Consider the following 23,385-nt stretch of genomic DNA (forward strand, 5'->3'; position numbering starts at 1 on the left):
TTATATGTTGACTTATAACAAACAACTAGTGGCACCTGTCCAGAGTAAATCATTGGAAATTAATACTTTTATTTAATGCAATTCCCCCCTCCTGCAATTCTAAAATATTTTTGTCTGTTCAGCTTTTTGGTCTCTGGATATACCAATATTCTCAACTCGAGTTGTTTCATCTAACATTTCCAAGCAGGAATGCATGATAAAGTTGTTTTGATTTGCAATAGCCTACCTAAACCAGTGATAGGCATGATTTTTGGGTTAATAATTAGGCTATTGTTGCTATAATTTTACTGTCAAAATAGGGCTCCAGAATTGCAGATATATTTTGTTCCACAGAAATTAATTTACTCAGGCCTACATCTTTTGTGTACAGACAGATAGCCTACTTCACTTGTGGATAGATAATCAGGAATGGGAAACTCGAAACCAAAACCACAACAGTAAGTAAGTAGTGTAGTGTATTAAAATTATGTCTTTGTTAAAGGTTTTTCAGGAAGAAATGGAAGGTTGATTATTGCTATCAAGAGGGAAGGTTTTAGCGTGACGTCACATATGACAGACAGGAAGTGGGTGGTAAGATACGGGGATTGAACAGTAGAGGGAGCTATTCAACTCTTGGAAGGCTATATAAAGGGGGGAGCAGCGACGAAGAGTTAGAATAAAGCAAGATTTATTTGGGTCTGGTTCTCCGGACATTGTGTCCGTACTTACGCTGGAACCTCGTGGTTTGAATAAAGGCCTTTGAACACGATACAGCCTAAGCAGACTCCTTGATTGACGGTAACACCGACGAATAACCTACACTACAGTAGCCTACTGTTTTTTCACACGTTTGCATTTTGAAATGTTGCGCAATCATTGCATTTCTCTCTTTCTACCCTTCTCTCCACATAGGCTACCCTGAGTGCACATGGTTTTAGCTGCCCCAAAAATAGAAAGGTTTGAGTGAAGTGACCAGCTAGAATTTGTAGCTCGCACGGATTCGACCACATCCAAGCGTGGAGGTAGGCCTAATTTCCATCTCTCCAGTTTATCTACCAGCTCACGTTTGTTTCCTATGTTTTAGGCCTAGTGATTATTTGACTCATTATACACCTTGCTTCATTTAACAGCATTATTTGATAGGATTTGAGAGTTAGTTTAAGAATTGTTGAAGATTTTACGCACGGGCCCGCCATAGACTATAAGCACAGCAGCGCAGTTAATACTACTGTAGCTATGTGGATTGCTGCGTGTTGCACAATTAATATTACTATTGTGATGCATATTTGCCATGGTAATTTGTAATGTCCAGTCAATGAGCATTATAATTAATAGGCCTAGTGACGTCATCATGGTATAAATGATGATGCAACAATTATGACAGTTTGAATTTGGAAAACTTCTGTCTTCAGTTACATCATAGTAGCCTAGTATTGTCAGGATGATGCAATTTGCCATTCCAAACACAAAAACCGGGAAAATAAACACAAATACAAAACACAGCGGAATATGAAGTAGATAATCCCATGTGGGAGGAAGAAAATCGTCCAAAATTGTAGGAGGAGATCTTCCAGCAGCTTAGAATTCCTTAGCATATTATTATATAGATATTAGATAAGGCAACTACCTAAGTTAACACATACAAATACACCACTGACATAAGGAAAAACATGCATTAGATTACTTGATTCTTTTCCATATGGGTCTGTTCCACAGTCACATGTTCAAGGCTAAGGATACAACCTCCCATATAACCAATAACACAATATCAATTCCATTTCATTGAATTCAATCATATTTGACCTGTTCAACCCAAAATAAAAGACTTGACGTGCCTGATCCAGAGGGACAATTTGATCCTGTTACAGGACATGTGTGTGAGGTCACTCTTACATTCTCCATAACTAGGCATTGAACCTCAGGAATGGCCTATTTCTCAGGGGTGTGAGCTCCTTTTTGTCCGTAAGGCCATGCCATTATTACCATGGCACAGATGGCATACTGGGGAAGGATATTTTGGCCCTCCCTAACTTGAGAAACCCCCCCCAATTTTATTTATTTATTGTCACATACACCGGATAGGTGCAGTGAAATGTGCTGTTTTACAGCTTCAGCCATAGTAGTATGGCACCCCTGGTGCAATTAAGGTTCAAGTGCCTTGCTCAAATGCACAGACAGATTTTTACCCTTGTCGGCGCATGTATTCAAACCAGCGACCTTTCGGTTACTGGCCCAACACTCTTTAACCGCTAGGCTACCTGCCACCTTCAACTCATCTCTAACTTTGTTCTACAGAATACATCTATCTAGGTAAAAGGTGAACAACTCTCAAAACAGGCTTTAGGTTGCTTAGATATTTGTAAACAAACATGGTTGTCCTCTTCAATCTTTTTAAGACTTCCAGTACACATTACTTGAAGTTTGTGTCTCTGTGTGAAAAAGTTGACTCACGGTGATGTGGAAGTCGTCCTCGTCACATGACTGGATAGCCTTCCAGAAGGTTATGGTGGTTTGACCTTCTGCCTCGGTCAGCGACAGGATGGTGTAGCTCTGTTTCTTTTCCACCAGGGGAATCCAGTTCTTTGTGATATGATAATCCTGAAGGAGAGAGAATACAGACTGATGATCATGAGTATCTATGAAGCCTTCTAGAGTTCTGTGTTAATACACGTCAATGTTGTGGAGGTTCCGATCTCTTCTCTAAAACTTGAGGAGGAGCGACACATTCACATGAACCTTTAAAGAGTAATTTGATCTTCCAAAGGTTTTGGAGGTGTTGAAAACCAATACACCTACAACTCCAGACGACTAGACGACAAATACCACTTTACTGTTACAGTATCCTAGATCTACAATATAACTACTGCTACTCCTACAATGATATCATCAGTTTTCCCATAGGCATAGATCGGCTTCACTGGACTGACCTATGAGAGGAGGTGGGATAGATCAAAACAACATCAATTGACATAAAACATACAAGAGCACTGAAGGACAAAGATCACAGGCTGAGTACTGTGTGAAGAAAAGGCCTAGTAGGCACTAAGTGGGGCCTACATAATGTTGTGACAATGAAGTTAGGACACTTGTAATTTTTTTGTCATTTAGCAGACTCTCTTATCCAGAGCGACTTACAGGAGCAATTAGCGTTAAGTGCCTTGCTCAAGGGCACAGATTTTTCACCTAGTCGGCTTGGGGATTAGAACCAGCGACCTTTCGGTTACTGGCACAACACTCTTAACCACTAAGCTACCTGCCGCCCTGTTATGACACCATTGTCTTTATTAATGCTATTTTGTCTGCTTAGATTTCTGAATCCCTGGGAACCATGTAGGGTTACGGACAGGTCACTTTTGAAAATGTCTGCGTCCCTCCCTGTGTTTAGGCCATTGTTCTACTCCCCTGATTGTTTGTGGTGAATGACTCTCAAAAGAACCAGTAGGTGGATGTAAACGAAAGATGGCCTCCACAGAGTTTTCCAAGAGCAGGTACAGTAGATTGAGCACACTGTACAGAAGAGAAAAGAGTCAGGGTTTTAGGAAGACACTGGAGCTTTGCATGGAGGCCTGTAATGAGAATATGAGAAAAAGATTAAACATTGCAAACAATGAAGCACATCAATGAAAAACCAGAGGACAATAGCGTAGAAACCTGGCACTGAGCCCAGAGAAAAGGTTACACACATTAAACTAGGCATTGAACCTCAGGAATGTTAATATGAGCAGATCCTATTTGTCAGGGGTGTGAGCTCCTTTTTGTCCTTAAGGCCATGCCATTCATTGTCTTACGTCAGATTCCGCCTAAACTGATCCGTCTCATATCTCGCAAAGGGTAATGGGATATTTCTAAAGTAGTTTGGCTACAATGTGTTGTCTAACTTCGGAAAATATTAAGTAGGTGACATCGCCTTCTGAAGAAAGGCATTTCACTGTACTTGTGCATGTGACATTAAAACTTTAAACTTGAACCCTCAAAACAGGCTGAATTAATCAAAGCTAAAATTATAAATCTGTAAATAATGTTGACGTGTTTTGGTTAGTGAAGTTGCACCATTTCACATCTAGCTAAGGAGTTGTGTGCTTCAATGAGCAGTATTTGTAGGCCTCCTGAAGCTCAGTTGGTAGTGCATGGCGCTTGCAACGTCAGGGTTGTGGGTTCGATTCCCACGGGGGGCCAGTATGAAAAAATGTATGCACTCACTAACTGTAAGTCGCTCTGGATAAGAGCGTCGGCAAAATGTAAAAGTATTTCAGAAGTTTGACAATGGGCACGAAAGCTAGCATGATTTTCAAATCCACTGCTTTGTTTATATTTTCTCACAATTGCAAACGATTAAATCACTGTCACGTTTGTAACAATTTAGCTAGTTATTCTGCCTATTTCGTGTAGAGTTATGCAAGAGTGCAGTGATATTATAAATAAGGCAACAATAAACATGTCCCCCACGAATGATGCAGCGCCCCCCTTGGGCCAATCAGTGTAATTCTGTAAATGTCGGATCTCCATAGCAAGACGAATCATTCACCCAAGTTTAATCAAAATCGTGCCAGTGCTGTTTGAGATATTGTGTGACGAACGAACATACAAACGTACTAATGGACAGCGACAGATCCACAGTTCCCTACCTGATTTCATTGTGGGGGACAATTAGGAACTATGTTTTCATTTTTTAATGGCGGATGCACTGGAAAATATAAATGTTAATATGCATTCCAAGTCAGACAGATCGGTTGAGGGACAAGCATCACGTAAGAGTGACGCCATCTGATGAAAGACAATGCATGACATTATGATACATAGTTGTCATGGTGCCCTTATGGCAGCCTTGGCTGATTGCTCTGCTATTTTAATTGCAATTTATTGTTAAGTGTTTTTTGTCCATAGGAAACGAACATGTAAATATGTAATTCATTTGGATGAACTATCCCTTTAAAATAGGAACGTAGAAAATCCTGCCTAGAAGTAGCTCTCCAAGAGGGTTGTCAGCCCACCCCTGATCTATGTTTCCTAAATACCGGGGTTTTGAATATGTTCATGTGACATTTGATTAATAAAAATTAACCCACATTCATGAATAATCGAATGAATATCAATCTTCATGTGGTTGAGGCTGATTTGAAAAACATTGCCATCATCTTACTCTACATAGGCAAGATATTTTTCATTTGTGCCTAGCAGCTTGTGCACAGTACGGCTTAAAGTGGTCCTATGGACAGATACTCCAATCTCCGCTGTGGAGCTTTGCACCTCCTTCAGGGTTATCTTTGGTCTCTTTGTTGCCTCTCTGATTAATGCCCTCCTTGCCTGGTCCATGAGTTTTGGTGGGTGGCCCTCTCTTGGCAGGTTTGTTGTGGTGCCATATTCTTTCCATTTTTTAAATAATGGATTTAAATGGTGCTCCGTGGGATGTTCAAAGTTTCAGATTTTTTTATAACCCAACCCTGATCTGTACTTCTCCACAACTTTGTCCCTGACCTGTTTGGAGAACTCCTTGGTCTTCATGGTGCTGCTTGCTTAGTGGTGCCCCTTGCTTAGTGGTGTTGCAGGCCTTTCAGAACAGATGTTTATATATACTGAGACAATGTGACAATAATTGTAATACATAAATTTGTTTGGAAATATATTATTTTGTCAATTCTTTATATTGGGGGCAATGCGTATAAGGAAGCGTTCTGCAACAGGGACGGCAAATGTATTTGTTTACAATTATGTGTACAAAACAGCGCTACAAGTTGCATTGCTGCTCTTTTGACAATTGAGTTCATAAACTTTGATCAGCAGAGAATGAACGTGCCTGTCCAGTCTGCCGTGGCTGCACGCCACTCTACTCGTGAGGGGCATTTCTTTACAAATGCGCATCCAATCACCTTGGTCCTGGACCCTTACTAAACCAATCTCAAGCTTCAATCTGCCGCGGGTCACAGTGTGGGGGCAGGAAGCTGCCGGGGTTACAACGCTCGTGATCTAGAATTGCAGGTGCATATGCTCTGATTTCAAAATGATTTGGAGACAGTTGAAAAGTTAACGCACTGAATATACTCATTATTTGGCGCAATATATAACTTGAAGAACAACAATAAACAATACCGTTATGACCTGCTGCGGTCATTCCTTTGTGAGAAGACAGTGTCAAGGTAAGATCTTGTAAGATCATATTGTTCATCTCCAAACCTTCACACTTCCACCACCATGATTGACCGTTGGTATAAGGTTCTTACTGTGGAATGCATTGTTTGGTTTTTTCCAGGCATATAGAGACCTATCTCATCCAAAAAGTTGACTAAAGTTTGCCCAAAATTCCCATGGAAGCACCTGGATGATCATCAAGACTCTTGGAAGAATGTTCTATGGACAGATTAAATGGTGCTCCGTGGGATGTTCAAAGTTTTGGATATTTTTTTATAATCCAACCCTGATCTGTACTTCTCCACAACTTTGTCCCTGGTTTGGAGAGCTCCTTGGTCTTCATGGTGCCGCTTGCTTGGTGGTGCCCGTTGCTTAGTGGTGTTGCAGACTCTGGGGCTTTTCAGAACAGGTGTATTCATACTGAGATCATGTGACAGATCATGTGACACTTAAATAAAGTCCACCTGTGTGCAATCTAACTAATTATGTGACTTCTGAAGGTAATTGGATCACCACTTTTCCGTTATATATTTTTTTAAGTTATTTTTTTCTTTTCACTTCACCAATTTGTACTATTTTGTGTAAGTCCATTACATGAAATCCAAATAAAAATCAATTTAAATTACAGGTTGTAATGCAACAAAATAGGAAAAACACCAATGGGGATGAATACTTTTGCAAGGGACTGTATGTAAATTACAGATATCTAAATACAGTTGAAGTCGGACGTTTACATACACTTAGGTTGGAGTCATTAAAACTTGTTTTTCAACCACTCCACTAATTTCTTGTTAACAAACTATAGTTTTGGCAAGTCGGTTATGACATCTACTTTGTGCATGACACAAGTAATTTTTCCAACAATTGTTTACAGACAGATTATTTCACTTATAATTCACTGTATCACAATTCCAGTGGGTCAGAAGTTTACATATAGTGGGGAGAACAAGTATTTGATACACTGCCGATTTTGCAGGTTTTCCTACTTACAAAGCATGTAGAGGTCTGTAATTTTTATCATAAGTACACTTCAACTGTGAGAGACGGAATCTAAAACAAAAATCCAGAAAATCACATTGTATGATTTTTAAGTAATTAATTTGCATTTTATTGTATGACATAAGTATTTGATCACCTACCAACCAGTAAGAATTCCGGCTCTCACAGACCTGTTAGTTTTTCTTTAAGAAACTCTCCTGTTCTCCACTCATTACCTGTATTAACTGCACCTGTTTGAACTCGTTACCTGTATAAAAGACACCTGTCCACACACTCAATCAAACAGACTCCAACCTCTCCACAATGGCCAAGACCAGAGAGCTGTGTAAGGACATCAGGGATAAAATTGTAGACCTGAAAGGCTGGGATGGGCTACAGGACAATAGGCAAGCAGCTTGGTGAGAAGGCAACAACTGTTGGCGCAATTATTAGAAAATGGAAGAAGTTCAAGATGACGGTCATTCACACTCGGTCTGGGGCTCCATGCAAGATCTCACCTCGTGGGGCATCAATGATCATGAGCAAGGTGAGGGATCAGCCCAGAACTACACGGCAGGACCTGGTCAATGACCTGAAGAGAGCTGGGACCACAGTCTCAAAGAAAACCATTAGTAACACACTACGCCGTCATGGATTGAAATCATGCAGCGCACGCAAGGGCCCCCTGCTCAAGCCAGCGCATGTCCAGGCCCGTCTGAAGTTTGCCAATGACCATCTGGATGATCCAGAGGACGAATGGGAGAAGGTCATGTGGTCTGATGAGACAAAAATAGAGCTTTTTGGTCTAAACTCCACTCGCCGTGTTTGGAGGAAGAAGAATGATGAGTACAACCCCAAGAACACCATCCCAACCGTGAAGCATGGAGGTGGAAACATCATTCTTTGGGGATGCTTTTCTGCAAAGGGGACAGGACGACTGCACCGTATTGAGGGGAGGATGGATGGGGCCATGTATCGCAAGATCTTGGCCAACAACCTCCTTCCCTCAGTAAGAGCATTGAAGATGGGTCGTGGCTGGGTCTTCCAGCATGACAACGACCCGAAACACACAGCCAGGGCAACTAAGGAGTGGCTCCGTAAGAAGCATCTCAAGGTCCTGGAGTGGCCTAGCCAGTCTCCAGACCTGAACCCAATAGAAAATCTTTGGAGGGAGCTGAAAGTCTGTATTGCCCAGCGACAGCCCCGAAACCTGAAGGATCTGGAGAAGGTCTGTATGGAGGAGTGGGCCAAAATCCCTGCTGCAGTGTGTGCAAACCTGGTCAAGACCTACAGGAAACGTATGACCTCTGTAATTGCAAACAAAGGTTTCTGTACCAAATATTAAGTTCTGCTTTTCTGATGTATCAAATACTTACTTAAAAATCATACAATGTGATTTTCTGGATTTTTGAAATTTGAAAATTTTAAAAATTACAGACCTCTACATGCTTTGTAAGTAGGAAAACCTGCAAAATCGGCAGTGTATCAAATACTTGTTCTCCCCACTGTATATATATATATATATATATATGTATATGTGGGGAAAAAAACATATGGGGGATTGGAAGTGATGCAGACAATTACATTGATGGAAGTTACAATCTATCTGCAATATTAAAGCTGAGCCCCCCCAAAAAAAATATATATATATATATATATATATAAAAATAATACTTAAACATTTTTTAAATTAAAGAGTCCTTTGCTGTGGGTTCAGGCTATTTGACATGGGAGAGTGGGTAATTTGGGAACACTGTGTCCAAATAGGCTACACATAGCTATGTGTGTGGAAAACATTTTATCACAGGTAAGACATTTAACTTGTTTAGTATAGTCTGTTTAACTCCACTCACTATGTGTAGCTGTATAGTCTGTTTGTTTGTGTTGTTGGTCTTGACTAGCTTAATGGTCCGGTTGGTAGCTAGCACCCACTCACGTGTCTGCCAGCACTGTCATAAAAAGGGGCCTGAATGAAGCTCTACAATATTATGTTTTTCTGAGTAGTTAGAACGCTCGGTAGCAGGCCATGTTGACAAGTAATCTTTAGACATTTTGTTGTACTTCTCAAGGTTTTGCTGTGAGCCAAAGGAGTAACCTAGGTAACGAGAAGTTGTTTTCCCCACAGGCAGGCGGGGCCATGACGTTCCATCTAATACCGACTGGGACTATTGAAAGGCCAGTCTCTTTGACAAATGACAGGAGTGGCAAGGAGTGGAATGTAGTAGCTGAACAGAGATGGCAACCAGACTATGTGTCTCACGCCCAATGCGTAATAGTTGGCAGCCCTGTAATTATAACAAAGTCAAACACAAACATTTAGCTAGCTGTTTAGGCACGTTTTTTTTTTTTTTAGGCTTAAAATCAAATCTAAGTCATTTTGTTGTTGGAATTGCAGTATGTATTTAATTTTAGAAATTCAGACATGACCTATCATCGAGGCAAGAATGGTTATCATCTGGACAACAAAAAATGGTTGCTTAGCAACCGGACACAAACAATCTGTTGAGAAATAAAAGTTAAAGTTTTAGATTTTCCAATAACAAAGGTTTGCATAACCTTTGTTATTTTATATTAGCTATGAGGGTTATCGAATCAGGATCAAATCCTCTGATCTGCTCAAGCTCATTAATGATAGAACGTTCATATTTGAAGATACTCTGAGTCGATATTGAAATCATAATAAGGAATTCCCCTCGAACACGCCCACAAATTGGGGAAAACATTCATTCCCAGTGACCCATATTGTAAAAGAGCCAACTTCGTCATAGATTTTTTGTTATACAGAAATAACAAAACATGCCGAAAAGCTGCTGTGTAGCTGCTGTGTTGTTCAATGTACATGTAACCAGGTAAAAAATACAGACCTATGGTTCACAATGCTCCCATGTAGGGAAAGAAAGCCTGCAATAAGAGTCCTGTGCTGTGGGTTCAGGCTATTCGGCGTGGGAGAGTGGGACATGTGGGGACCCGGTGTCGAAGTAGGCTACATTTAGCTAAATGTGTGGAAAACATTTAATCACAGGTAAGACATGTCCAAGGAGCACTGTGCTGTGGCTTCAGGCTATTCGACGTGGGAGAGTGGGTAATTTGGGAACTCTGTGTCCAAGAAGGCTACACACAGCTATGTGTGTGGAAAACATGTTATCACAGGTAAGACATTTAACTTGTTTAGTATAGTCCGTTTAACTCCACTCACTATGTGTAGCTGTATAGTCTGTTTGTTTGTTTGTGTTGTTGGTCTTGACTAGCTTAATGGTCCGGTTGGTAGCTCACTCACGTGTCTGCTAGCACTGTCATGAAATACAATATTACGTATTTCTTAGTTAGAACGCTCGGGAGCAGGTCATGTTGAAAAGTAATCTTTAGACATTTTGTTGTACTCAAGGTTTTGCTCTGAGCCACAGGAGTAACCTAGGTAACGAGAAGTTGTTTTCCCCAAAGGCAGGCGGGGCCGTGACGTTCTATCTAATACCGACTGGGACTATTGAAAGGCCAGTCTCTTTGACAAATGACAGGAGTGGCAAGGAGTGAAATGTAGTAGCTGAACAGAGATGGCAACCAGACTATGTGTCTCACGCCCAATGCGTAATAGTTGGCAGCCCTGTAATTATAACAAAGTCAAAAACAAATATTTAGCTAGCTGTTTAGGCAAGTTTTTGGATTTTGAGGCTTAAAATCAAAGCTAAGTCATTTTGTTGTTGGAATTGCAGTATGTACTTAATTTGAAAAATTCAGACATTACCTATCAACTTTTGACAGACTGGTTATTATCTGGACAACAAAAAATGGTTGCTTAGCAACCGGACACCAACGATCTGTTGAGAAGTTAAAGTTATATATTTTCCAATAACAAAGAGTTGCATAACCTTTGTTATTGGATATTAGCTATGAGGGTTATCAAATCAGGATAAAATATCCTGATATGCTCAAGTTCATTAATGATAGAATGTTCATATACTCCGAGTCGATATTGAAGTCATAATTTTTTTTTTTCACCTTTATTTAACCTGGTAAGCCAGTTGAGAACAAGTTCTCATTTACAACTGCGACCTGGCCAAGATGAAGCAAAGCAGTGCGATAAAAACAACACAGAGTTACATATGGGGTAAAACAAAACATAAAGTCAAAAATTCAATAGAAAGTAGAAAATATATATACAGTGTGTGCAAATGTAGCAAGTTATGGAGGTAAGGCAATAAATAGGCCATAGTGCAAAATAATTACAATTAGTATTAACACTGGAATGATAGATGTGCAAGAGATGATGTGCAAATAGAGATACTGGGGTGCAAATGAGCAAAATAAATAACAATATGGGGATGAGGTAGTTGGGTGGGCTAATTTCAGATGGGCTGTGTACAGGTGCAGTGATCGTAAGGTGCTCTGACAACTGATGCTTAAAATTAGTGAGGGAGATAAGAGTCTCCAGCTTCAGAGATTTTTGCAGTTCGTTCCAGTCATTGGCAGCAGAGAACTGGAAGGAATGGCGGCCAAAGGAGGTGTTGGCTTTGGGGATGACCAGTGAGATAGACCTGCTGGAGCGCAGACTACGGGTGGGTGCTGCTATGGTGACCAATGAGCTAAGATAAGGCGGGGATTTGCCTAGCAGTGATTTATAGATGGCCTGGTGCCAGTGGGCTACGAATATGTAGGGATGACCAGCCAACAAGAGCGTACAGGTCACAGTGGTGGGTAGTATATGGGGCTTTGGTGACAAAATGGATGGCACTGTGATAGACTACATCCAATTTGCTGAGTAGAGTGTTGGAAGCTATTTTGTAAATGACATCGCTGAAGTCAAGGATCGGTAGGATAGTCAGTTTTACGAGGGCATGTTTGGCAGCATGAGTGAAGGAGGCTTTGTTGCGAAATAGGAAGCCGATTCTGGATTTAACTTTGGATTGGAGATGCTTAATGTGAGTCTGGAAGGAGAGTTTACAGTCTAACCAGACACCTAGGTATTTGTAGTTGTCCACATACTCTAGGTCAGACCCGTCGAGAGTAGTGATTCTAGTCGGGTTTGCGGGTGCCAGCAGCATTAAATTGAAGAGCATGCATTTAGTTTTACTTGTGTTTAAGAGCAGTTGGAGGCTACGGAAGGAGTGTTGTATGGCATTGAAGCTCGTTTGGAGGTTTGTTAACAGTGTCCAATGAAGGGCCAGATGTATACAAAATGGTGTCGTCTGCGTAGAGGTGGATCTGAGAATCACCAGCAGCAAGAGCGACATCATTGATATACACAGAGAAAAGAGTCAGCCCAAGAATTGAACCCTGTGGCACCCCCATAGAGACTACCATAGGTCCAGACAACAGGCCCTCCGATTTGACACATTGAACTCTATCTGAGAAGTAGTTGGTGAACCAGGCGAGGCATTCATTTGAGAAACCAATGCTATTTAGTCTGCCGATAAGAATGCGGTGGTTGACAGAGTCGAAAGCCTTGGCCAGGTCGATGAAGACGACTGCACAGTACTGTCTATTATCGATCGTGGTTATAATATCGTTTAGGACCTTGAGCGTGGCTGAGGTGCACCCATGACCAGCTCGGAAACCGGATTGCATAGCGGAGAAGGTACGGTGTGATTCGAAATGGTTGGTGATCTGTTTGTTAACTTGGCTTTCAAAAACTTTCGAAAGGCAGGGCAGGATGTATATAAGTCTGTAACAGTTTGGGTCTAGAGTTTCACCCCCTTTGAAGAGGGGGATGACCGCGGCAGCTTTCCAATCTCTGTGGATCTCAGACGATACGAAAGAGAGGTTGAACAGTCTGGTAATTGGGGTTGTGACAATTTCGGCGGCTAATTTTAGAAAGAAAGGGTCCAGATAGTCTAGCCCAGATGATTTGTAGGGGTCCAGATTTTGCAGCTCTTTCAGAACATCAGCTGTCTGAATTTTTGTGAAGGAGAAGCGGGGGGGGCATGGGCAAGTTGCAGCGGAGGATGCAGAGCTGATGGCCGGGGTAGTGGTAGCCAGGTGGAAAGCATGGCCAGCCGTAGCAAAATGCTTGTTGAAATTCTCGATTATTGTAGATTTATCAGTGGTGATAGTGTTTCCTAGCCTCAGTGCAGTGGGCAGCTGGAAGGAGGTGCTCTTATTCTCCATGGACTTTACAGTGTCCCAAAACTTTTTGGAGTTAGTGCTACAGGATGCAAATTTCTGTTTGAAAAAGCTAGCCTTTGCTTTCCTAACTGCTTGTGTATATTGGTTCCTAACTTCCCTGAAAAGTTGCATATCGCGGGGCTATTCAATGCTAATGCAGTACACCACAGGATGTTTTTGTGCTGATCAAGTGCAGTTAAGTCTGAGGAGAACCAGGGGCTATATCTGTTCTTAGTTCTGAATTTTTTGAATGGGGCATGCTTATTTAAGATTGATAGGAAAGCACTTTTAAAGAACATCCAGGCATCCTCTACTGACGGAATGAGATAGATATCCATCCAGGATACCTGGTCCAGGTCAATTAGGAAGGCCTGCTCGCTAAAGTGTTTTAGGGAGCGTTTGACAGTGATGAGGGGTGGTCGTTTGACCGCAGACCCGTTACGGACGCAGGCAATAAGGCAGTGATCGCTGAGATCCTGGTTGAAGACAGCGGAGGTGTATTTAGAGGGTAAGTTAGTCAGGATGATATCTATAAGGGTGCCCATGTTTACGGATTTAGGGTTGTACCTGGTAGGTTCCTTGATAATTTGTGTGAGATTGAGGGCATCTAGTTTGGATTGTAGGATGGCCGGGGTGTTAAGCATATCCCAGTTTAGGTCACCAAGCAATACGAACTCTGAGGATAGATGGGGGGCAATCAATTCACATATGGTGTCCAGGGCAAAGCTGGGGGCTGAGGGGGGTCTGTCAGTGAGAGACTTATTTCTGGAAAGGTGGATTTTTAGAAGTAGGAGCTCAAACTGTTTGGGCACAGACCTGGATAGTATGATAGAGCTCTGCAGGCTCTCTCTACAGTAGAGTGCAACTCCACCCCCTTTGGCAGTTCTATCTAGATGGAAAATGTTGTAGTTGGGGATGGACATTTCTGAATTTTTGGTGGCCTTCCTAAGCCAGGATTCAGACACTGCTAGAACATCAGGGTTGGCGGAGTGTGCTAACACAGTGAATAACTCACACTTAGGGAGGAGGCTTCTGATGTTAACATACAAAAAGCCAATGCTTTTACGGTTACAGAAGTCAACCAATGATAGCTCCTGGGGAGTAGGAGTGATACTGGGGGCTGCAGGGGTTAACCTCTACATCACCAGACGAACAGAGGAGGACTAGAATAAGGATACGGCTAAAGGCTATAAGAACTGGTCTTCCAGTGCGTTGGGTACAGAGAGTAAAGGGGGCCGATTTCCGGGCGTTGTAGAATAGATTCAGGGCATTATGTACAGACAAGGATATGGAAGGATATGAGTACAGTGGAGGTAAACCTAAGCGTTGGGTAACAATGAAAGCGATAGCATCACTGGAGGCACCGATTGAGCCGTTCTCCGCGTGTATGGGGGGTGGGACAAAGGAGCTATTTGAGGCAGTTTGAGAGGGACTTGGTACTTTACAGTGACATTGTATAATAAGAACTAACTGGAACAGCAATAGGCAAGGCATATTGATATGGGAGAGAGGCATAAAGCAATCACAGGTGTTATTCGAGAGAGCTAAGACAACAACTGGTAATGGCGATGAAAGTTTGGGCTGAGGCCAAACAGATAAACAGGACAGGGTACCGTGTAAAGGAACAGTTCAGCAGGCATCAGTTGTGCAGCTGAGTGATCATAAGGTCCAGTGAACAGCAATATGTGAGTCCGAGAGCAGTTCGAATTGGTGCTACAGCACTGGCTAGTAGGAAGCACGGCTGTTGTTTGCGTGTGCTAGCGGGCCGGGGTTAGCAGATGGATCTTCGTGGTCGTCGCAACGGGAAGCCTGTTGAAACCACAGACAATTACGTCGGCAGACCAGTCGTGATGGATCGGCGGGGCTCCGTGTCGACTCTAGGAGGTCCCGTCCAGTTGACAGAGGGGTAGATAGCCGGGAGATGGGCCTGACTCGAGGCTAGCTCAAGGCTGATTAGCCAACAACAACATCCATTTGGTTGCAGCTAGCTAGTTGCGATGATCCGGAGTTAAACGTCCAGTGATTCAGTGATTCCGGCAGAAAAAACGATATGTTCTGGGTCGATAACGCGCTGTGCCGATAATAGTCCAGGCTAGAGCTGGCTGGTAGGTAGTGCAGGCCACGGACAATGGTGAAAAACCGCTAACGGTGGCTAATAGCAAGTAGCTAGTTAGCTGGCTACTCCCGTCTGGTAGACAGAGAGGTAGATAGCCGGGATATGGGCCTGGCTCGAGGCTAGCTCAAGGCTAACTGGTGCTTGCTTCGGGGGCAGTGGTGATTAGCCAACAGCAACATTCATTCGGTTGCGGCTAGCTAGTTGCGATCCGGTGTTAATGTCCAGTGATTCAGTTATTACGGCAGAAAATCCGATGTTCTGGGTGAAAACCACTAACGGTGGCTAATAGCAAGTAGCTAGTTAGCTGGCTAGCTAGTTTCAACTGGAGATTCTAGATAAAAGGTATGTCAATAATAGAATCCATTCCACATTGAGTGAGGCGGGTTGCAGGAAAGTATATTTAGTAGAAGGATGAAAAGTGTAATAGGGAAATATGTACGAAAAATACAATAAACAGGCTATTTACATGGACACACACACAGTGCACGACCGCACTGCTACGCCATCTAAGGAATTCCCCTCGACCACACCCACAAATTGGGGAAAACATTATTTCCCATTGACCCCCATTGTAAAAGAGCCAACTTCGTCATTGAGTTTTTTTAAATTATACAGAAATAACAAAAGATGTCGGAAAGCTGCTGTGTTGTTCAATGTACATGTAGCCAGGAAAAAAATACCAACCTACGGTTCGCAATGCTCCCATGTAGGGAAAAAGAGCCTGCGAGAAGAGCCCTGTGCTGTGGCTTCAGGCCATTCGGCATGGGAGAGTGGGAAATGTGGGGATCCAGTGTCCAAGTAGGCTACACGTAGCTATGTGTGTGTAAAACATTTCATCACAGGTAAGACATTTAACTTGTTTAGTATATTCCGTTTGTAACTCCACTCACTACTTGTAGCTGTATAGTCAGTTTGTTTGTGTGGTTGGTCTTGGCTAGCTTAATGTTCAGGTCGGTAGCTAACTAGCACTCACTCACGTGTCTGCTAGCACCGTCATGAAAAGGGGCATGAGGGAAGCCCTACAATATTAAGTTTTTCTAAGTAGTTAGAACTCTTGGGAGCGGACATGTGGTACTTGTCTTAAATGTAGTTTTGTAATTGACTAAAACAAGCAGACAACAAGAAAATTGACTTTCTTTGCTGTGAGCCAATGGGGTAACCTAGATAAGCACAGGTTATTTTCCCCACAGGCAAGCGGGGCCGTGACGTTCTATCTAATACCGACTGTGACTATTGAAAGGCCAGTCTCTTCGGCAAATGACAGTAGTGGCAAGGAGAGGAATGTAATAGCTGAACAGAGATGGCAACCAGACTATGTGTCTTACGCCCCATGCGTAAGAGTTGACAGCCCTGTAATTTTAACAAAGTCAAAAACAAACATTTAGCTGTTTAGGCAAGTTTAAATCAAATCAAATGTTATTTGTCACTTGCTCCGAATACAACATAACTGATTACTTACAAGACCTTAACCAACAATGCAGTTCAAGAAATAGAGTTAAGAACATTTTAACTAAATAGACTAAAGTTTAAAATAAAAAGTAACACAATAAAATTACATAACAATAATGAGGCTATATACAGGGTGTATTGGTACCGAGTCAATGGGGGGGTCAATATAAATAGTCCGGGTGGCCATTTGATTAATTGTTCAGCAGTCTTATAGCTTGGGGGTAGAAGCTGTCAAGGAGCTTTTTGGATCTAGACTTGGCACTCTGGTACTGCTTGCCGTGCGGTAGCAGAGAGAACAGTATATGACTTGGGTGACTGGAGTCTTTGATAATTTCTGGGCCTTCCTCTGACACCGCCTAGTATATACAGTGGGGAGAACAAGTATTTGATACACTGCCGATTTTGCAGGTTTTCCTACTTACAAAGCATGTAGAGGTCTGTAATTTTTATTATAGGTACACTTCAACTGTGAGAGACGGAATCTATAAAAAATCCAGAAAATCACATTGTATGATTTTTAAGTAATTAATTTGCATTTTATTGCATGACATAAGTATTTGATACATCAGAAAAGCAGAACTTAATATTTGGTACAGAAACCTTTGTTTGCGATTACAGAGATCATACGTTTCCTGTAGGTCCTGACCAGGTTTGCACACACTGCAGCAGGGATTTTGGCCCACTACTCCATACAGACCTTCTCCAGATCCTTCAGGTTTCGGAGATGTCGCTGGGCAATACGGACTTTCAACTCCCTCCAAAGATTTTCTATTGGGTTCAGGTCTGGAGACTGGCTAGGCCACTCCAGGACCTTGAGATGCTTCTTACGGAGCCACTCCTTAGTTGCCCTGGCTGTGTGTTTCGGGTCATTGTCATGCTAGAAGACCCAGCCACGACCCATCTTCAATGCTCTTACTGAGGGAAGGAGGTTGTTGGCCAAGATCTCGCGATACATGGCCCCATCCATCCTCCCCTCAATACGGTGCAGTCGTCCTGTCCCCTTTGCAGAAAAACATCCCCAAATAATGATGTTTCCACCTCCATGCTTCACGGTTGGGATGGTGTTCTTGGGGTTGTACTCATCCTTCTTCTTCCTCCAAACACGGCGAGTGGAGTTTAGACCAAAAAGCTCTATTTTTGTCTCATCAGACCACATGACCTTCTCCCATTCCTCCTCTGGATCATCCAGATGGTCATTGGCAAACTTCAGACGGGCCTGGACATGCGCTGGCTTGAGCAGAGGGACCTTGCATGCGCTGCAGGATTTTAATCCATGACGGCGTAGTGTGATACTAATGGTTTTCTTTGAGACTGTGGTCCCAGCTCTCTTCAGGTCATTGTCCAGGTCCTGCCGTGTAGTTCTGGGCTGATCCCTCACCTTCCTCATGATCATTGATGCCCCACGAGGTGAGATCTTGCATGGAGCCCCAGACCGAGGGTGATTGACCGTCATCTTGAACTTCTTCCATTTTCTAATAATTGCTCCAACAGTTGTTTCCTTCTCACCAAGCTGCTTGCCTATTGTCCTGTAGCCCATCCCAGCCTTGTGCAGGTCTACAATTTTATCCCTGATGTCCTTACACAGCTCTCTGGTCTTGGCCATTGTGGAGAGGTTGGAGTCTGTTTTATTGAGTGTATGGACAGGTGTCTTTTATACAGGTAACGAGTTCAAACAGGTGCAGTTAATACAGGTAATGAGTGGAGAACAGGAGGGCTTCTTAAAGAAAAACTAACAGGTCTGTGAGAGCCGGAAATCTTACTGGTTGGTAGGTGATCAAATACTTCTGTCATGCAATAAAATGCAAATTAATTACTTAAAAATCATACAAATGTGATTTTCTGAATTTTTGTTTTAGATTCCGTCTAAAAGTGTAACTATGATAAAAATTACAGACCTCTACAAGCTTTGTAAGTAGGAAAACCTGCAAAATCGGCAGTGTATCAAATACTTGTTCTCCCCACTGTAGGTCCTGGATGACAGGAAGCTTGGCCCCAGTGACGTATTTGGCTGTACGCACTACCCTCTGTAGCGCCTTATGGTCGGATGCCAAGTAGTTGCCATATCAGGCGGTGATGCAACCGGTCAGGATGCTCTCGATGGTGCATCTGTACAACTTTTTGAGGATCTGGGGACCCATGCCAAATCTTTTCAGTCTCCTGAGGGGGGAAGGGTGTTGTCGTGCCCTCTTCACGACTGTCTTGGTGTGTTTGGACCATGAAAGTTTGTTGGTGATGTGGACACCAAGGAACTTGAAACACTCGACACGCTCCACTACAGCCCTGTCGATGGTAATGGGGGCCTGTTCGGCCATCTTTTTCCTGTAGTCCACGATCATCTTCTTTGTCTTGCTCACATTGATGGAGAGGTTGTTGTCCTGGCACCAACCTGCCAGGTCTCTGACCTCCTCCCTATAGGCTGTCTCATCGTTGTCAGTGATCAGGTCTACCACTGTTGTGTTATCAGCAAACTTAATGATGGTGTTGCAGTCATGCTTGGCCACGCAGTCATGGGTGAACAGGGAGTACAGGAGGGGACTAAGAACGCACCCCTGAGGGGCCCCGGTGTTGTATTTTGAGGCTTAGAATTAAAGCTATGACGTCTTGTGGTTGGAATTGCAGTATGTATTTAGTTTGAGAATTTAGATGTGAGCTAGCAACTTTTGACAGACTGGTTTTCGTCTGGACAACAAAAAACGGTTGCTTAGCAACTGGACACCAACGTGATCTGTGGAAAACATTGGGGTTGTTCAGCATTGCAGCCCAAAGCGCAGGTGACTGCGGACTGAATGATTTACAAAGAATATTGCATAAACAATAACTACTTATTATTATTTGTAGATCAGTCAGTCACAATTTATCCATGACACATTACGGTTTTGATCCTCTCGAACATGGCCAATGTCTCCCGTCAGATGACGTCACTCCTACGCAATGCTCATCCCTCAATCGATCTGTCTTGTTGGATGTGGAACTCATCTCTAAAAATCGCTCATCCGCCTGACACTAGTTCCTAATTCTGAAAATCACTCCACTCTCAGTAGTTATGATGCACTGGCTACTACGACAAACCATGCTCGATCAGCAGCCTAGTACAAGCTTGTTTGAATTGCCATACCTAGTTTTCCAGCTTGTGGATGAAGTTGTACGGCATTGAAATTATGGGACTGTTCTCAGCAATCAGCATGTACAGTGAGGGAAAAAAGTATTTGATCCCCTGCTGATTTTGTACATTTGCCCACTGACAAAGAAATGATCAGTCTATGATTTTAATGGTATATTTATTTGAACAGTGAGAGACAGAATAACAACAAAAAAATCCAGAAATACGCATGTCAAAAATTTTATAAATTGATTTGCATTTTAATGAGGGAAATAAGTATTTCACCCCCTCTCAATCAGAAAGATTTCTGGCTCCCAGGTGTCTTTTATACAGGTAACGAGCTGAGATTAGGAGCACACTCTTAAAGGGAGTGCTCCTAATCTCAGCTTGTTACCTGTATAAAAGACACCTGTCCACAGAAGCAATCAATCAATCAGATTCCAAACTTTCCACCATGGCCAAGACCAAAGAGCTCTCCAAGGATGTCAGGGACAAGATTGTAGACCTACACAAGGCTGGAATGGGCTACAAGATCATCACCAAGCAGCTTGGTGAGAAGGTGACAACAGTTGGTGCGATTATTCGCAAATGGAAGAAAAACAAAAGACCTGTCAATCTCCCTCGGCCTGGGGCTCCATGCAAAATCTCACCTCGTGGAGTTCCAATGATCATGAGAACGGTGAGGAATCAGCCCAGAACTACACGGGAGGATCTTGTCAATGCTCAAGGCAGCTGGGACCATAGTCACCAAGAAAACAATTGGTAACACACTACGCCGTGAAGGACTGAAATCCTGCAGCGCCCGCAAGGTCCCCCTGCTCAAGAAAGCACATATACAGGCCCGTCTGAAGTTTGCCAATGAACATCTGAATGATACAGAGGAGAACTGGTTGAAAGTGTTGTTGTCAAATGAGACCAAAATCGAGCTCTTTGGCATCAACTCAACTCACCGTGTTTGGAGGAGGAGGAATGCTGCCTATGACCCCAAGAACACCATCCATGGAGGTGGAAACATTATGTCAAACATGGAGGTGGAAACATTATGCTTTGGGGGTGTTTTTCTGCTAAGGGGACAGGACAACTTCACCGCATCAAAAGAGACGATGGACGGGGCCATGTACCGTCAAATTTGGGTGAGAACCTCCTTCCCTCAGCCAGGGCATTGAAAATGGGTCGTGGATGGTTATTCCAGCATGACAATGACCCAAAACACACGGCCAAGGCAACAAAGGAGTGGCTCAAGAAGAAGCACATTAAGGTCCTGGAGTGGTCTAGCCAGTCTCCAGTCCTTATTCCCATCGAAAATCTGTGGAGGGAGCTGAAGGTTCGAGTTGCCAAACGTCAGCCTCGAAACCTTAATGACTTGGAGAAGATCTGCAAAGAGGAGTGGGACAAAATCCCTCCTGAGATGTGTGCAAACCTGGTGGCCAACTACAAGAAACGTCTGACCTCTGTGATTGCCAACAAGGGTTTTGCCACCAAGTACTAAGTCATGTTTTGCAGAGGGGTTGTTAGAGCCGATTTGGGCATATTTTGTATAAAAGACTGAACATACTGAGCTCCATGTACATTTGTGTAAATATATTAAATATTAATGTATATGATGAAATATTAGGTACGTACCTTTATGATTTATTTACTGGATTGAGATATATTCATTTGTTATTAGTGTAACTCAGTTTTTGGCCCCCCCTCTTGCCCATTCATTGTACTGTGTTAATTGTGTTAGTATAAAGGCAGGAAGTTGGGCCTTCGGGGGGAGGAGTCCTTGCTAGATGCGGGAGCGGTATAGTTTTTTGACCATATAGACATACAGAAATACAGACAGACAGGTCATATTATATTATGTATTTGCATTTCAAGTAATCTCTGCTTTAAGTTGATTGGAGAATACCTTTTTGTTAGATAAGAAGAATAAACATTTTTTGTTGCACTATATCCCTGGATCTCATTGAATGTTTGGCCGTTTGGAAACGTTGAGTGTGGACTGTATGCGTCCGAAACAACCCCGCTTCAGGCTAGGGCAGTGGCTATGGTAAAGAGGAAAGGAAGCCACTATATTCAAGTCAAAAAAACTCCGTGAAGGATTACTACCGGAAGGAAATCTCCGGTTCGGACACACGCTGGATTTTGTTCTATTTGTAATTGCATTCGGACCATAAGGACAGCTCGCTTGGAAGGATTTGAACTCCTAGATTTTGCCAGCCGTGAGTAACCACTGCGAATGAATGAGCTGCCCTGTTCAAGGCGATCGTTTGATCATGCATATTATGGAAGCGCAAATGTGCTTATAATTGGAATGTTTGATAAACTTGGGAATGGAATTCAAAATACAGCGCTGTGAAAACAATTAAGAAGTTTAAGTTTGGGAAACACAGATCCTATGCACAATGTAGCCTAATCATATATCTAATATTTGGCCTAACGTGGAAATGCAATCCATCAACGCAACGAATGCAACTTAAGGATCTAAAGATACTGCGTGTTAAAACTTCATTAAAGGGACAAAACCTCAACGGGATGAAATGTTTAAAACGCATCTAAAATGCCAAACTTGCACATGTGCAATTCAAAATGGGTCAATATGCTGAAATGGATGACTGTGTTTTTAAAGATTAAAGGAGGTCTAAAGGGGCATTACGTTTAACAATCAAACCAACAACCGTGTCATTGTAAATTGAGTGAACTAAAAGTGAATGATGGAGGAGGAAATCCCAAATAAGACTCCACTGGAGAGGGCAGAGGAGCATCTAAATTCACTCTATGCAGCCCGGAGAGGCAAACTTGGAGTGTGTACACGCAAAATGAATGAAATAAAAGTCCTTCTTGTTGATGGAGGAAACATTGCAACTGTGAATGAGAGTCTTGAAGCATTTGATGCTGTGCTCAATGACTTTAAGAAGGCTCATGAATCTGTGCTAGAGCTGGTCACAGAGGAGGAACAGGAACAGGAGAGCATTAACTATTATCAACCAAGAATGAGAACTTATGAACATTTCCTGAAAGAGGTGGAAATATGGAAAAAGGCTGAAGTTGAGCCACAAACGCTCATTGAACCACATGACAGCATTTCCAATGTGTCAAAAATATCAAGTAAAACTAAGTATTCTAAGACTGCTTCCTCAGTGTCCTCTGAACGCCTTAAAGCCGAGGCAGAACGAGCAGCTCTACTAGCTCGCCAAGCATCATTACAAGACAAGCATGCATTGGAACTGGAGAAAGCTCAACTGAATGTTAGGATGGAAAAAATGGCACTGGAAACGGACATAGCAGCATATAATGCCAAACTGAAGGTCCTGGAGAGTACCGAGTCAACTTCTCAATCCCATTCTGTGGCAGCCCATTTACTAAGCCAAGAAGATGGAATGAACTCTTATTTTGAGAAACAGGAACCAGAGGTCTATGTGGAACCTGAACCATCACCTGTTGAGTTTGCTGCATTAGGTGCAGTTCCAAAGACCCCACTACAAAGAGTTTTACAACAACCGACCACAAAGCCATCAAACCCTATTCCGAAAACAGTCGTAAACCACACTCT

General features: G+C 42.7%; 1 long non-coding RNA gene across 1 annotated transcript in view; it reads left to right on the top strand.

Annotated features, from left to right (window-relative positions):
• Positions 1 to 674: 674 nt before the first annotated feature.
• Positions 675 to 23,385, top strand: part of LOC121578033 — a 51,178-nt gene continuing 28,467 nt past the window's right edge. The window contains exons 1-2 of the long non-coding RNA XR_006002725.1: positions 675 to 777; positions 892 to 1,001. This is a non-coding gene — a long non-coding RNA (uncharacterized LOC121578033). The remainder of the gene's footprint in view (positions 778 to 891; positions 1,002 to 23,385) is intronic.

This window comes from Coregonus clupeaformis, chromosome 12 (genome assembly GCF_020615455.1).
Source record: "Coregonus clupeaformis isolate EN_2021a chromosome 12, ASM2061545v1, whole genome shotgun sequence".
Classification (NCBI taxonomy): Eukaryota; Metazoa; Chordata; class Actinopteri; order Salmoniformes; family Salmonidae; genus Coregonus; species Coregonus clupeaformis.